The following is a 14,556-nucleotide window of genomic DNA, read 5'->3' as shown; positions in this document are numbered from 1 at the left end:
GAGAGAACTTCTCTGGTCAAAGAAGAGTCCCTAGGATAAGCTGCATATAACATTAGCATCTGGTCGCTAGCATTAGAACCTGTGTGTTATAGTGGCTTTGCTGTGAAAAGTTGCTATGGTTGTTTCTAGAGTTCATGCTGAATTGGTAGTTGGTGTATGAAGCATGCATGTTTGTGAAATGTACTATAAGGGTGGACCGTACCATTTTATCTACAATGATTTATTTTAAAATATTTTAATTTAAATACAATTATATTACTTCTCCCTCCTTTTCTTCTCTCCAGTTCCACTTCTAAGCCCCTGACTCTCAAAAGTAGCCTCATCTTTTTCTTTTTATTGTATCGTTGCTGCATATATAAATGAACGTATGAACAAATATGTAAGTATAACCAGCTGTGATATCACTAATGTTATCTCAAAGAATGCAACTACTGACTATACGGTTTTTTTTTTTTTTCAGAATTTAACTCTATCTAGTTTACGTTGTCAATTGAGTCATTGTTGGATATCTAAAGATAGATTCTATCTTTTTTTAAAATGAAAAAATGCAAACATTTGAAAATATGTGGAATAGTCTGGTAAATCCCGAGAATAGTGTGGCACCATCTGAAGGACTGAGAAACTTTCAAAAGGCCCACCTATTTTTATTCCTCGTTAGAAGACAAACTGGAGCCAGTTACCAGCACTGACTTATTTGAAACTGTCATCAAAAATTTTATGACAAGGAAAAATGGGACTAAGAATTATCCATGTCATATTTCATGGGTCGCTAGCTGTCTTAGGACAACATAGACAGGCTTCAGGGTTTTCTTTGTATGAAGTGTACTGACATCACCGACATGCAGCAGAGACAACTGGCCAATTCATTCTTTAATTCTTGGTGCCTGCAAAAATTCCATTTTCTCTGTGCAATTTTGAATCAGAAAAAGGCAAATTTGCCACCTACTGTTTGTCAAATTTGTCTTCCACTGTTATCAAGGTATGGGGTTCACGTTGGTAGGACTTTAAAGTATGCTATTTCAAATGCATTACATTTCCTTTAAACCCTGTGATACACCTTTTTATTGTCTGCCAAGTAGGATGGGATTTTTTCTGGCAGCAAATATAGTATAAGACATGAGCTGAACAATGGTTTTGAAGGCTGGAGAACAGAAGAATGTGTTCTACAGGAAGGTGCCGCTGAGTTGAATCATTTTGCATTGAGAAGCTTTACTAACATGGTACGGTGATAGAAAAACCCATTGAGCAGGGTATGGAAGAGTTGCAAGTCAACCCCAGGAGGAACAGAGCATTTTCTTTCAAGGTCCCCTGTGACATGGAAAAACATAAAATGTCTACCGTACTCCTTTATAGACATTAGTCCCAGGAGAATAATGGAAATGCATAAGGTCACGCCTTTTAGTGGTTTCTTGAGTTTTAACAAAACTAAACTGTCTTGACCACACAGAATTTCACTGTACCATATTGGAATTTTGCATATTGAAATTTGGCATGATGGAAACTGGTTTCGCCTATTTATTGTGTTCATTTGTCTTATAAACTAAATAAATCCTTCAATCCTTGTACAACTTGGATGTTGGTCGCTGAGATCAAACTATTCCCTACTCTGTGCTTCTCTAAATTGGATCAAACAATGGTTTTTTTCAGGCTATATAGGCTCTAGGAAAATCCATTTTACAAGCAGCATTTGCTTTTCTCCTGAGGAAGAAGGACGACTTCAGCCCTTGCTGAAGCCCTTCAGAAACTGCACCATCTGTAGGCACCGCCCATCCAGCAAAGACTGGTAAATCACTTACTACTGCGAAAAGGAAAGATTCCACCTAATAAGTTTATGGGGAGAAATGAAACTGTAGAGGAACATGTATGAAAATCACACCAAGGAAACTAGGTCCAAAACAATGGGACTCATCAGAAAGAAGCGATATTGGATACCATAAATGATCTACATTTAACATTGTGAAGGTATTACCTCACAACTAACCTTTTGTGATTACACACCTGGTGTGTGTATGTATCATGAACCTAATCAGCTTGGTATCAGTTGTTGATGGAGTCTAATCAATTGTGTGTCCATCCAGCTCTGTGCCTGCTTGGACTTGGACCTGATGTGACAGTTTCTGTTGCTGACCCATTTACTTCTCAGGACCATGTTTGGCCTTTTCGCCTCCCTGTTTAACTCCACAGCTCCAGCCTCAGACCTGACTGTAGCAGCTCCCTCCTGCACTGCTCTCCTTAATCTCATGAATACAGACTCATCCCCAGCTCATTTATGAATCCCCGCATACTTTTCTGGAAACTCTGTAGCTTCGACTATTTTATAAATTAAACATATGTATAGAAATAAAGTTACAAAGTTACAGTGTTATATGAGTGTTAGTATCAGTAATTAAGATTGAAATAAAGAATCTACTTTTTTTTTGCCTTGGTCACAATGCTGAAGTAGGTGGATTTTATGATAAATAACTGTCATCCAAACCTCTAAATCTTCTGAAAATTTTATTCATCAAATCCTGACACTGTGGAAAGACAGAAGCATGTCCACCCGTGTTTCTGTGTAATACTTTCATGAAGGTAGTTAAGTTCTATTTATTTTTCTGCTATGTATTTTGGAGACTCATGCATCCATCAAATAATAGTTGTACTGTCCAGCACGTTCAATTCACCTGATGTCTAGGAAGATATAATGAAAAGTTCTAAAAAAAATGTTATTTATAAATTTAAGTATGATAATCTGAATATTTTAAATGTATGAAATAGTCATTAATATCTAAAATTTATTCACAGTGATATTATAAAGTTCATATCTATGAAAACAATCCATTAATTCAGATATTGGATCATTTGGAAGTCCCAACATTATTATTGTACCAATGTAAATTTCATTTTTCTTTACTCATCCTGGTTTATGATTTTGATAGAGAAGCTTCATTACATGTTCTTATATATAATATTCTTTTTATATTAACAGAGGTTTCCTTCATACACACACACACACACACACACACATATATATACATACAAAGGCTATATACATATGTATATATGTTTATGTATATATATGCCATAAAGTATAAGAGTAGAGTTTTTTAGTTAAGATAAGTAGATGGGAGGGTATTCTACCTGTAACAAATCTGAATAGTCTTGCTCTTTCTTTTAATGTCATCTTTTAAAAACTACACTTGGTTTGCTCTACACCTCCTGGAGAACTCCCAGCATGTACTGATCTGCTCAGGTAGCTTCTAGGGATTAGATTCTCTTTTTTTGCTACCAATTCTATTTCTCACCAGAAGCTGAAGAAGCCAGTTTCTGTAACAGATCTGTATTAGTCAGAGCTCTTTGGAGGAGCAGAAAGAACAGAATGAATACATATGGAAAGAGGATTTATTTATTATATTGGCTTACAAAATATGGTCAGAGTAATCCAACAAGGACTGTCTCCTGTTGAAGATGTCAAAAACATGATAGATTCTTAGTCCATGAGTCAGGTTACCTCAGCAGCCCCAATATGGTGCTAATTGCTGGGAAGATTGCTGGAGAACTGCTGGTCTTCACTACACATTGGAATCCCAAAGAAAGCTGTTCTAATATCCACCAATTAATTAGCAGCAACAAGTTAAGGCCAAGGAGGCAAAGGAGCAAATTTGTTCTTCTTCCAGCTTTTTATATTGAGGCCTTTTCTGAAGGCGCTACCCACATTTGAATAAGTCTTCTGACAAGGAAGTCAAGGCAATTCCCCACAGACACTCCCCGGGGTCAACTTGATATAAACAGTCTCTCATTCACACTCTTTTTCTGGCTGATTCTCATCTGTGTGGCTCGTCTGATGAAAGCTAAACATCACATCACCTTAATGTCGATTTTGAAATATTCTTGTAACTTATGTAAAACATCATGTTTGTATAGATTAACTATTTAAAAACCATGAAGATAATTATAAAGGGAGAAGCATGTTTTAGGGAGCAAATTAATCAGCTCTTAAAAGTTGCCCAGATTATTCATATTAATAAATGTATTTCTTGCAACAGACATTCAAGATAGCTCATTTAATGTTCTTTTGAATAGTTAATAATTTGACTGTAAAATCTATTATTTTTATTTGTTTTAATGTGTTTTCAAAATAAAATACAAGATAAAAAAAAATAAGGCATAGTTGTTCCAGTAGACCGGAGCGGCAATAAGTGTGTGTTGTGTGAAAATGAATCTGGCATAGTTTATTACAGAATCAGAGGACTAGCTTCATGTAGGTTATAAGGAAAACCTCAGGTATATGCTAACATTGCAGGAAGCATTTGTATGGAGGAAAAACCAATCACTCCCTTGTGAAATACATTCTGTGATCTACTGTTAATATGAGAAGTCTCAACTGTAAAATATTGGGAACATAGAGAATAAAATATTTTACCCATGGCTTTATGTAGATGTTTTGTTTTTATTCTTCAATTCTACAAATACACCAATATTTTCAAATAGCAAAAAATGAATAGAAGTAAATGTGATGAAATAAAACGTGTTTACGCAGTCCAACCTTCTCTTATAACTTCCACAAAGTTCCCATTTTCTGGTTGAATTCAAATGTAGCAACTGGAATAAGAATCAAATAGCAAATTCATGTTCTCTGTTTTACATTTTTATAAACTGATAAAACTATATAAATTTCTTGGAATCTAAGCAGAGCAGCATAAAGAAACTCCTTAACTCAGCTGGGTGTGGTTGCACACACCTTTATTCCCGCCCCTTGAAAGGCAGAGGCAGATGGATCTTTATGAGTTTGAGGTCAGTCTAGTCTATTAGGCAAGTTTCAGGACAGCCAGGGCTGTGACACAAAGAAACCCTGTCTCAAAAACACAAAACGAAAAGGAAGGAAGGAAGGAACAAAGAGACAGACAGACAGACAGACAGACAGACAGACAGAAAGAAAGAAAGAAAGAAAGAAAGAGAGAAAGAAGTTTCTTATCAATGTAAAAATTTTTGTTTTGTGTGGTGCTCTTTCATAGAGTTTTGTTCTGTACATAGATGTTGTTCTAGTAGGGAAAAGGAGACATTTGATAATCGATGGCATGAACTCAGCACTCAGGAACACATTATGAAGCCTTTAGTTGAATAAAGAATTACTAACTATATTCATTTGGGAAATTAAATCAGGTCCATAGATTTGTTACTAGATAAGAAAAATGAATGTAATTAAAAATTAAAAGCCCTTTGTCTTTGTGTGTAGGAAATGTTAATGGGAGACTGTTAAGGAAAACATTATTGATATGGTATATACAAAAGTAAATAGATATATACATTTTGGTATTATCCCCAAGCAAATAACATTTAACTTAATACAGTTTATTTGTTGAATTGTCTAATCTTCATAAACATATTTAAATAGTGATAGTTCTTCCTCTCACTCCCAAGAGGACCTCATTCAGGACTTCTGATGTGAAATTAGTACACTACTTATATATAATCAAATGATTTTCATTTTTTACAAATGAAGAAATAAACATTTAAAAATCAACACGTGGTCTATTATATATTCACAGTATTGGAATATACATTTCTGTCACAATATACATATATTAGAATATAATATTTACTATTCCCATTATGTAGTTCAGTTAGTATATATTGCATAATTATTCTATTTTCCTGGTTGCTGTAAAAAAATCTACATGCACAAATTAGTGTTTTGGATATAATACATTTATATGACTATTAAGGAATAAAAGCCAAACCACATGCATTCTAGCAGGAAGTCCTGACCAAAGCCCTGTTACAAATAACTGTCATCTGGTGTTCTCAGGCATGGCACTTATGCTGCTTTTCCTGCCTCCTTGAAGGAGCTACTGAGATAGTGATATATAAACTACAGAAATAAACAAATGTGTAATTCATAAGTTATAAATTTAGGGAAACTTTCATCTTTCCATCTCCATTCAGCCCTTGGTTCTCACAGCACACAGAAAATGAGCCATGGTCCAGCCTGACCTTTCAGTTAATGAAGTGGAAGGAAATCTGTTGTGTGGCGAGTTCAAAACAAATAAAGAATGGATTTTTTTAAAATAATTGAAGTAAGGCAGCTGAAAGATGTGGCCAGTTCTGTCAAATTCAGTCTGCTAACCACAAATCTGATTGATAAGATATAGTGAGATAGAGAGTAGACGGGGCAAAGAAGTCTTTAGCAACATTAAAGAACCAAGAGCCTGAGAAAAGCTTCCTTAATATGAGAATTACAAGTCTTAATTTCAAAATACCTTGTAAAGAAACTTACATTGGCAGGCTGATCTCTGAGTTCGAGGTCAGCCTGGTCTACAAGACCTAGTTCCAGGATAGGCTCTAGAAACTACAAGGAAACCCTGTCTCGAAAAACCAAAAAAAAAAAAAAAAAAAAAAAAAGAGTGTATTTTCTTTCCTTTTATCTCTCTAAAGATCCTTCTTAATTAAGAATAAATAATTCTTATTGGCTCTAGGATATATTACTAGTGTTTCCCTGTTTGATTAAATAAGATTTTTTTTTAAAAAAAAAAAAACACTCACTGTAACTAGAAGACAACAATGTAATAGAACTCCCGTTCTTCAAACCATTTTGTTTTAAAGTGTTTATGGTTTAAATCAGAAAATGCAATGTAGGTTTAAACTTACAGCTCCAAATGTATTAAGAAGCTCAAAAAGGAAATTAGAGTCCAGGTAGCAATTATTGTTAACATAAAAATATATGTTTCCATAGCGGAGGAAGTAGAAAGGTAATAATTGTTTTGAACATCAGGTAAGATTAGATGTTATTAGAGGAAATGTCAAGAATCTGCAAGGCGAAATAACATTTTGGGAAGGTGTAACATCTTCCCCAAATCATTTAAATTATGATGAAGAATAAAGACGAACAGAGTTTTCAGTGGCATTAGAGGGAGTTTTATTTTTCATCTTCCAAATGCCATATTAAATACTGAGAGCACAATATCATAGAACACGTAAAATTTCTGTCTTGTTGCGGGTAGTTTCCATGGAGAATAAAGGCAAATACCTATATGCCCATCCTCTTTATTCTCATTTTTGGAATCTGATCAGTAATGCCCTGACTGTACACCTCATGAAGCTCTACCTTTGTGGTGTTTTGATTTGTTCTGTTGTTTTGGTTTTATCCTAAGTGATAAATAAACTCAGAAATACCTTAGGTTAGAGAAGTGGCAGAATTAGTTAATGAAGAACAGTTGTTAACAGAGCAACCTAATCACACAAACAAAGGGAAGGAACTGTGGCTACTCTACTCTGCTAAACCTATACAAGTTTTCGGATGCAGGTACTGATGGAGTAAAGTTTTAGACCTGTATGTAAACTCTACTTATAGTATTTCTTCACCAATAATAAAGGCAAAATAAAAACTTTCTCCTCATCTCCCTCCTGTTGAAGGGAAGGGAGTAGACTCCTGACAAACAAAAGGGGCAGGAGTAGCAAGAGTGGAAACAGCAGGGAAAGCAGGGGACGAATGGGACAGGGTGAGTATATGCAAAGTAAAGGTTTGGAAAGAAACCTTTACATGAATCTTGAGAGTACATGTAATGAAAATGTGCAACTAAATAAAGAAATATAATTTAAAACCCTATACAATAAATCTGTCAACAATACAGTATGAAATATTCAGTCTGAAAACCTCTCCTCACGAGTTCTCCTCATTGTTTGGTGCATTGGCCTTTCATCTGATTTGGAGTCCCTGTTTATTTTTAATTGTTTGTCCTGGCTATCTTACTGATTTTGTACTAATTTTAATTTAGGCAGGAAAATGAATTTGAATCATAATTGATATTAAAATAAATCCAATATTCTTCCTTGCCAAATAGCACTCAAAATGTTCAAAGATAAATAATAGGGAGAAAAATTACCAATCATTTGTCTCCATACATAGAAAATCTCAAGATCCGTTTCCCAGTTTTACCATAATCCCACATAGTCTACATTAAAAACTGCTAATATATATTTTTAAAAGCATTATGATAATAGTTTATATAAAACTATGATATTGAACATATTCATCAATACAATAATTTAAATTTCTGAGATGAATTCAAAGATACAGAGAGTATCTATTCATACGATTTTATTTCATTTCTACCAATCTATTTCTTTTTACTGACATTGTCTCTGGTCATACATGGTCACATCAAGGTCAAGATTCTTCTACATTTATCATGAATAGGCTTAAGAAACTATTTCAGAAATAATTCCATAAATCTCCCTTCATGGAGGAATGCCAACTTAGATTAAGCTCTGTATACATCTTGGAGCCATCACTGTGGCCAGAGATGCAATAATCTGATAGAAGATGTCTCTGATAGAAAAGGTGAAAGAAGTTGAACCAGTTATACTCAAACTACATGCTCTGCAATCCAGGTGAGCTCTTTTCTTTTTCCATTGGAAAAAAAAAAAAAGAACCAACATCTGGTGTTTAAATGAAGAATCAGTGAAGAATGACCAAGTTAGCATGTTTCCAACACATAAGAAAATCCCTGAACATTTTCTTCCTTTGCAAATGACCATCCAGGTCTCATCACCATCTTCAATAACACTCTTTGTGAGGAAGAAGCATGGAGAATGAATGATCTAGTTCAATGTTCAAATTTCTCATGGAAGACTTCCTACCAAAAATTCCCTTAACAGTTATTATATATGTATCAAATACATTAACACAGTTTAAATTGGCTTTACATCAATAGAGCTTATAAAACTATACAGATTTTAATAACTTGCATTTTAAGTAACGTGAAGACCATTAATTGCAAGTTAAATTTTGTGGATAGCTAACAGAATGTTTTCTACTGAAGTAATTTTTCCTTAAACACTACCTTATTGAACAAGAAACCGTCAGTCATTCATGTTTTATCACCATGCTTCTGAAATTTAGAGACCATATCAGGAAAGAAGGGACATCTTTAATATGATCACCCATTACGTTGAGTCAATGAAATCTTTCTACAACAGAAGCATTTAAAATATTCCTTTCATGTTCTTAATAAAAGAATATATGCATACTAATACAACAAGAATGCATTGTTGAAATATGAAATAGTTTATAAAATATGGGAAGACTATATTTTTATTAAAAGCATTTTATTAGTTCATTTAAATGTTTATGTGTTTGATCCTATTCATCTGTTCCCTCAATGCCTTCCTAACCTATAACCCCACTTTTTTTCCCTTCAAACTTGTAGTCCTTTCTAAGTTCTCCACACATGAAGTATAATCTGTGTCATTTACTCACTCTTGGATATGAGACCTTCCCCTGGAACAGGGAAGGTTTACCAGACTCTACCCTCTTCTCCTTCTCTCAGCAGCTTAGAATTGCCAAGAACTCCTTGGCTAGGTGTGAGTCTTCATGATTGTATTCTTTCTGATGTTGGTGTTTAGCCTGGCTTGAGCTTGGGCAGATATTGTGTATGCCCTCACAACCCCTGTGAGTTCACATGTACAGTTGCTGTATTGTGCTGGGAAAAAAATACTTCTTTTATTTATCCCCATTGGCCCTTATATTATTACTGTTCCTTCTTTCATAGTGATCCCTGAGCTCGTGGAGGAGGATGTGCAGTATAAACCTGTTACTTAAGATTCTACCTCTTATTCTCTGCAGTGTGGCCAATGTGGATCTTCTTAGCATCTACTACAAATGGAAAAGTCTCCAATGACAATTGAGGAGTGTGTTTGTCTATGATAAAAATAAGGTGACACTGGGAGCCAGTTTAATACTATATCTATTCTATGGCATAGATCCATTATACAAGATGAACCCCATACCTGCACTATTGATTAAATTTATCAAGAGCCTTGAATCAGTTATATAGAAAGGAAAAACAAAGGAAGTCCCACCCAGATATAAAAACTTTACATGTAACTACATATGTAAATAATCAGAATAGAATTTTTCATTTGTATAGCTTACATATAGAAATAAACTATAGATTATGTTTCTAGAATTTAGTTGATATAAATCCATTGCTTCAAATTCCCTTTTAAATTGTACTGTAATTTCTTTTTACCTTTTGGTTGTATTCCACAAATGAAGTTAATATTTCTAGTTTTTTTAAACTTTATGAGAGATGATAAATTTTGCACCAAAATATTTAATTTTAAAATGATAAATTAATTAATTTTAATACTTAATTAATATTTATTTTATTTAATTAATTAATATTATTTTGTATATTACTTCAGATCAAATACTACTTTTTGTTTTTTATTTTTGAGAATATTATTTAAATGCAACATTTCCCCCTTTCCTTTACTCCTTTCAAACCCTCCACATAGCCCTCCCCATCTACTTCAAGGATTCTTCCTTTTCGTTATTGCACACATATCAGTGTATATACGTATATATGTATACATATATTTAAATATATCCTGTTCCATCTACATCGTGTTATTTTTTCAGAGATGATCATTCAGCATTGGACAACCTGTTGGCATGATCTTCCCTGGGGAAGGCCACCTCTCCCATTACCAGGTTTCCTCACTTGCTTATATTTCTTTGGTAGTAAGGATTGAGGCATCAGGTATCATTTTTTTAGGAGTAGTTACAAAAATTTACTTAACCTCATGTTTATATATATATATATATAATGCATAATATAATAATATTTCAAAGACATTGCACTGTTTTGTGGACTTTTTTCTCATTTCATGTAAAACTTCCTCTGTATAAAACAGAACTTGAAATGAACGTATTAAAACTATAGTTTTTTTTCATTCTGAAAGTAGCAACATGTGATTGAAATCTGTAATGAATTCTAATGTGTATGCTAAAATAAGGTAAATGGTAAAAAAAAAAATCAACAGGAGATTGCCTTAAAGTGACGTGTTATTATACAATTATAAAAAACATAAGAACTAACTATTTTAAGAAAACCTAGTTTGTTGTTTGGGATTATGCTGGTTTAATAAATTAGAGGTTGTGGATTCTCCTCCAATGACTATGGCTTCACTAGCATTGAGTAGTTAGCTAGGATTACAGTACCAAAATGGTTTCCCTAATGCTAGACTGGTCTTAAGTGTGATTAGAGAGCTGTTGATTACTACCACAACATTTGTTCTTAAATCCAATGGATACTTGTGTCTTAATCTCACATCAAGAAAACATCTCTTTGCCAGAGAGACCACTACAGAATGATACGACCAATTAAAATGGAAAGTGTGGAAGCATGGCCAGTGAATACACCTACAAAACACTCTGCACCTAGGGCTCAATTATTTCAGAAAAGGCGGTGGAAAGATTCTAAGAGCCAGAGAATCGGGGACTCTGCTGATAGTGTACCCTAGTAATACCAGAAACTAAGTCTATAAACTCTGACCACACAAACCTGGGCTGAAGAATGAAGACTCAAACTAAGATGCCACACTGTGTGACGAAAAGCAATTGAGGCCTCAGCCCTACACTAAAAACTATATGAATTGCGGAAATCTGAGAGCAGGAGAGGTGGTCTTCCCCAGCGAAGAGAACAACAACTGTATATCCAGTTGCAAACAGTCAGGCTCAATACATACATAAAAGCAACATTATAAAGACCGAGCAGGTTGTATTTAGAAATACATATGTATGGGAGGGATATGAGGGATAAAGGGGAAATAATAACTCTTTAATACTATCAAAATCTCCAAAATAATACTAAAGAAAACCTAGTTTTTCCTACACAGTTTCTTATAAACATGTATAAGAAAATTATAGTTTGTTGGTTTGTTAAGGCCATGGTAAGAAGGTGTCACAGACTGCATGGTTTCCAATTCCATACATTTATTCTCTTACACTTACAAAATCATTTGCCTTTAAGACTCTTAAAAGGATCCCTTTTACCCCTATCTGGTGTGACTGTCAATGAGAGATGCTCTGTGACTTGAAGCTACATCAGTACAGTCTCCTAAACCTTATGAATGTTGAAATCACCTACCCTTTGACTGTGTGTGATTCTGTATACATACTTTCCCTTTAAGAGAACCAGTTATATTATGTTATGAATTATTCTAAGACATATTACACTGATTACTGCAATCATCTAAAAGACGATTAGAATATGAGACTGATATCTCATGATTAGGATAGTGTCACAGTAAATGAGATACCAAAAGAATAGCTAGTCACCATGGGAAAGTAATTGGAATGTAATATCTATGAAGATAAAAGTACATTCCAGACACCAGGAGCTTACTAAGCTCCATAAATGTGGCAAATAAATGGAAGTTTTAAGAAAATATGTTTTTTTTGTATTACAGCAATCTAGATACAGTAAGACCTACTGAGAAGTGAAAATATATTAGCATTCTCAGTAGCTGTGTGACAAATTTAAAACAGGAACTGACATAGGCATATACTATAATATATTATTAAAGAGATGACTGCAGCAAACATATCTTATCAACACAAGAGCTGAAAAAAAAGTTAAACACTATTCCAAACTGTTGGGGTGAGCTGCTTGTTCATCATGTTTAGTGAAATATAGTGTTTTAACTGACATATCTTTAAGGTGTTTTTTTTTTAATTTCATTGTTATCAATGATAATGTCTCCACTTATACCTCTATTTTTGTCAGTTTTTGCCTTTTCCTCCTTTAGATTAATTTGGTTTATTGGTTTATTAAAGAAACCTGCTTTTTTGATATTTTTGTACTGTTGTTGAGTTAAGGCATGCACACCTGGACTTGGCTTGATGAGATTTTTTTTATTCCTCTTACGTGTTTATTCAAGTAACTTTTCTTCTTTCAACAGAGGTATTTGCAATATGAAGGTTAAGTCATACTGTTTGAGGTGTTGATTTTCTTTTTGTGATTGATTTCTGACATACAGGTTCTATCTCTTTTTGTGTTTATATAATCTGCTGCTGTTTGCAATAAACAACATATTCCTCAGTACATCCTTTGTGCCCTGCATTCTGTCTCTTCCTTCCATATTTAATTGTTTTTTTCATTCATTCATTTGTTTGTTTGTTTTTTAAGATATGGTTTCTCTGTGTAGTCCTTGCTGTACTGGAACTCTCTCTGTAAACCAGGCTGGCCTTCAGCTCCTTCCTCTGCCCACTATATAAAATTATAATGACTATAATTTTAGTCATTATAACTTTATATATATATCCATATATATATATATATATATATATATATATATATATCCATTTCCTAAATCCCTAAACAAATGTAAAGAAATCAACTATCTGTAATATCCTTGAATTTTTGGAATTCTATATTTCACTTGACATCCTATAAAATTGTACAAAATATTATATTCAAGCAAAATGTTTATTCAAAATAGCCTGAATTTCTTAGTACAAGAATCCCACAATGTGTTACAAATATAAATAGTGTTTTAATCAGAGGAAGGTACTTGCTCCATGAAAGAAATGCAAATTATGATAAAACCAAATATGCCTTTTCCTCTTAAAATTTCTAATAGTGATGTGAAAATGGCACATCGAAAACAAGGCCATAATTTGTAAACAGTAATTTCTACATCAGTAGAGAATAGAACAACGTAAGAATGATTGACATAATTTTTCATAGAATTCTATAGTGTCATGTAGTAATATATGTGATGGATAAGCCCAGTAGGCTTGATCAAAATGTGACATGTAGCAACAGGTTTCTATGAAATTTCCTAGATGATATGGCACTCTGTCAGGAGAGATATTATCCCATCCTCTTTTCATATATCCTTACCTATATCGCATTGTGTTTTCTATGAATTTGAAACCAGGAGTCACGGGAGTCTTTTCACGTTTCTTTTCAATCTTTACTAATATGAAACATCCCCAGTCTAGCTGACCCTGTGAGTTCCAGAGTAACAGCAAGAAATTAGTTAAGCTAATCCATATTCTAACCCTTTTTACTCAGCCTCTCAAAGCTTAAAAGTTCTTCATTGAAAACATGATAAAGTATGGAATATTTAAATGTATTTTTTCACATTTAAATGGATATGGAGTGATAGGTATGTGAATATTAATATACAAATAATAGCTGAAATTTTTCTTAATTTTATAATTAGTCTGCAGAAAAGTGACTCACAGTTTCCTTCTTTATTATAATGAGATTTGATTATCTGGCACATAACTAGTAATATTGTGAAACACCACATAATATTGAAAATTGTTTATGTTAGTTATTGCTAAAACGATCAATTAAAATATAATTGCTTATCATTTACATGCCAAATTTTGCTGATATCGAAAATAAATTATAAGATCACATTATGTCACTTCAAAGTATTAACAGATATTTATATGTGAAAAATTAAGAAAATCCAGGAGAATGTTTCATGCAGTAAAACAGAACAATTTCTAATTCAAGTAATTATCACATGATTTTGGAAATTTAAATACATTTTTGCAAAATACCTGTACCTTACCTTTGTTAGATCTAGGATTTATATATGGACATTGTTTTACATCTTTCTATATTCCTTAAATTTATTTTTGAGCCACTTAAAAGCTTCCATATGAAGAATGTAGAAAAAATATGATGAATACATATTAGTTGAAGTTTATATTCAATAACTGCTAGTGTATTGTTTATTTCTTATTTATACCTATTTATGTATCTAAATAGT

This window comes from Arvicola amphibius, chromosome 11 (assembly GCF_903992535.2).
Source record: "Arvicola amphibius chromosome 11, mArvAmp1.2, whole genome shotgun sequence".
In the NCBI taxonomy this organism is placed as follows: Eukaryota; Metazoa; Chordata; class Mammalia; order Rodentia; family Cricetidae; genus Arvicola; species Arvicola amphibius.
The sequence above is the reverse complement of the archived record's forward strand: the minus strand, read 5'-3'. Positions refer to the sequence as shown.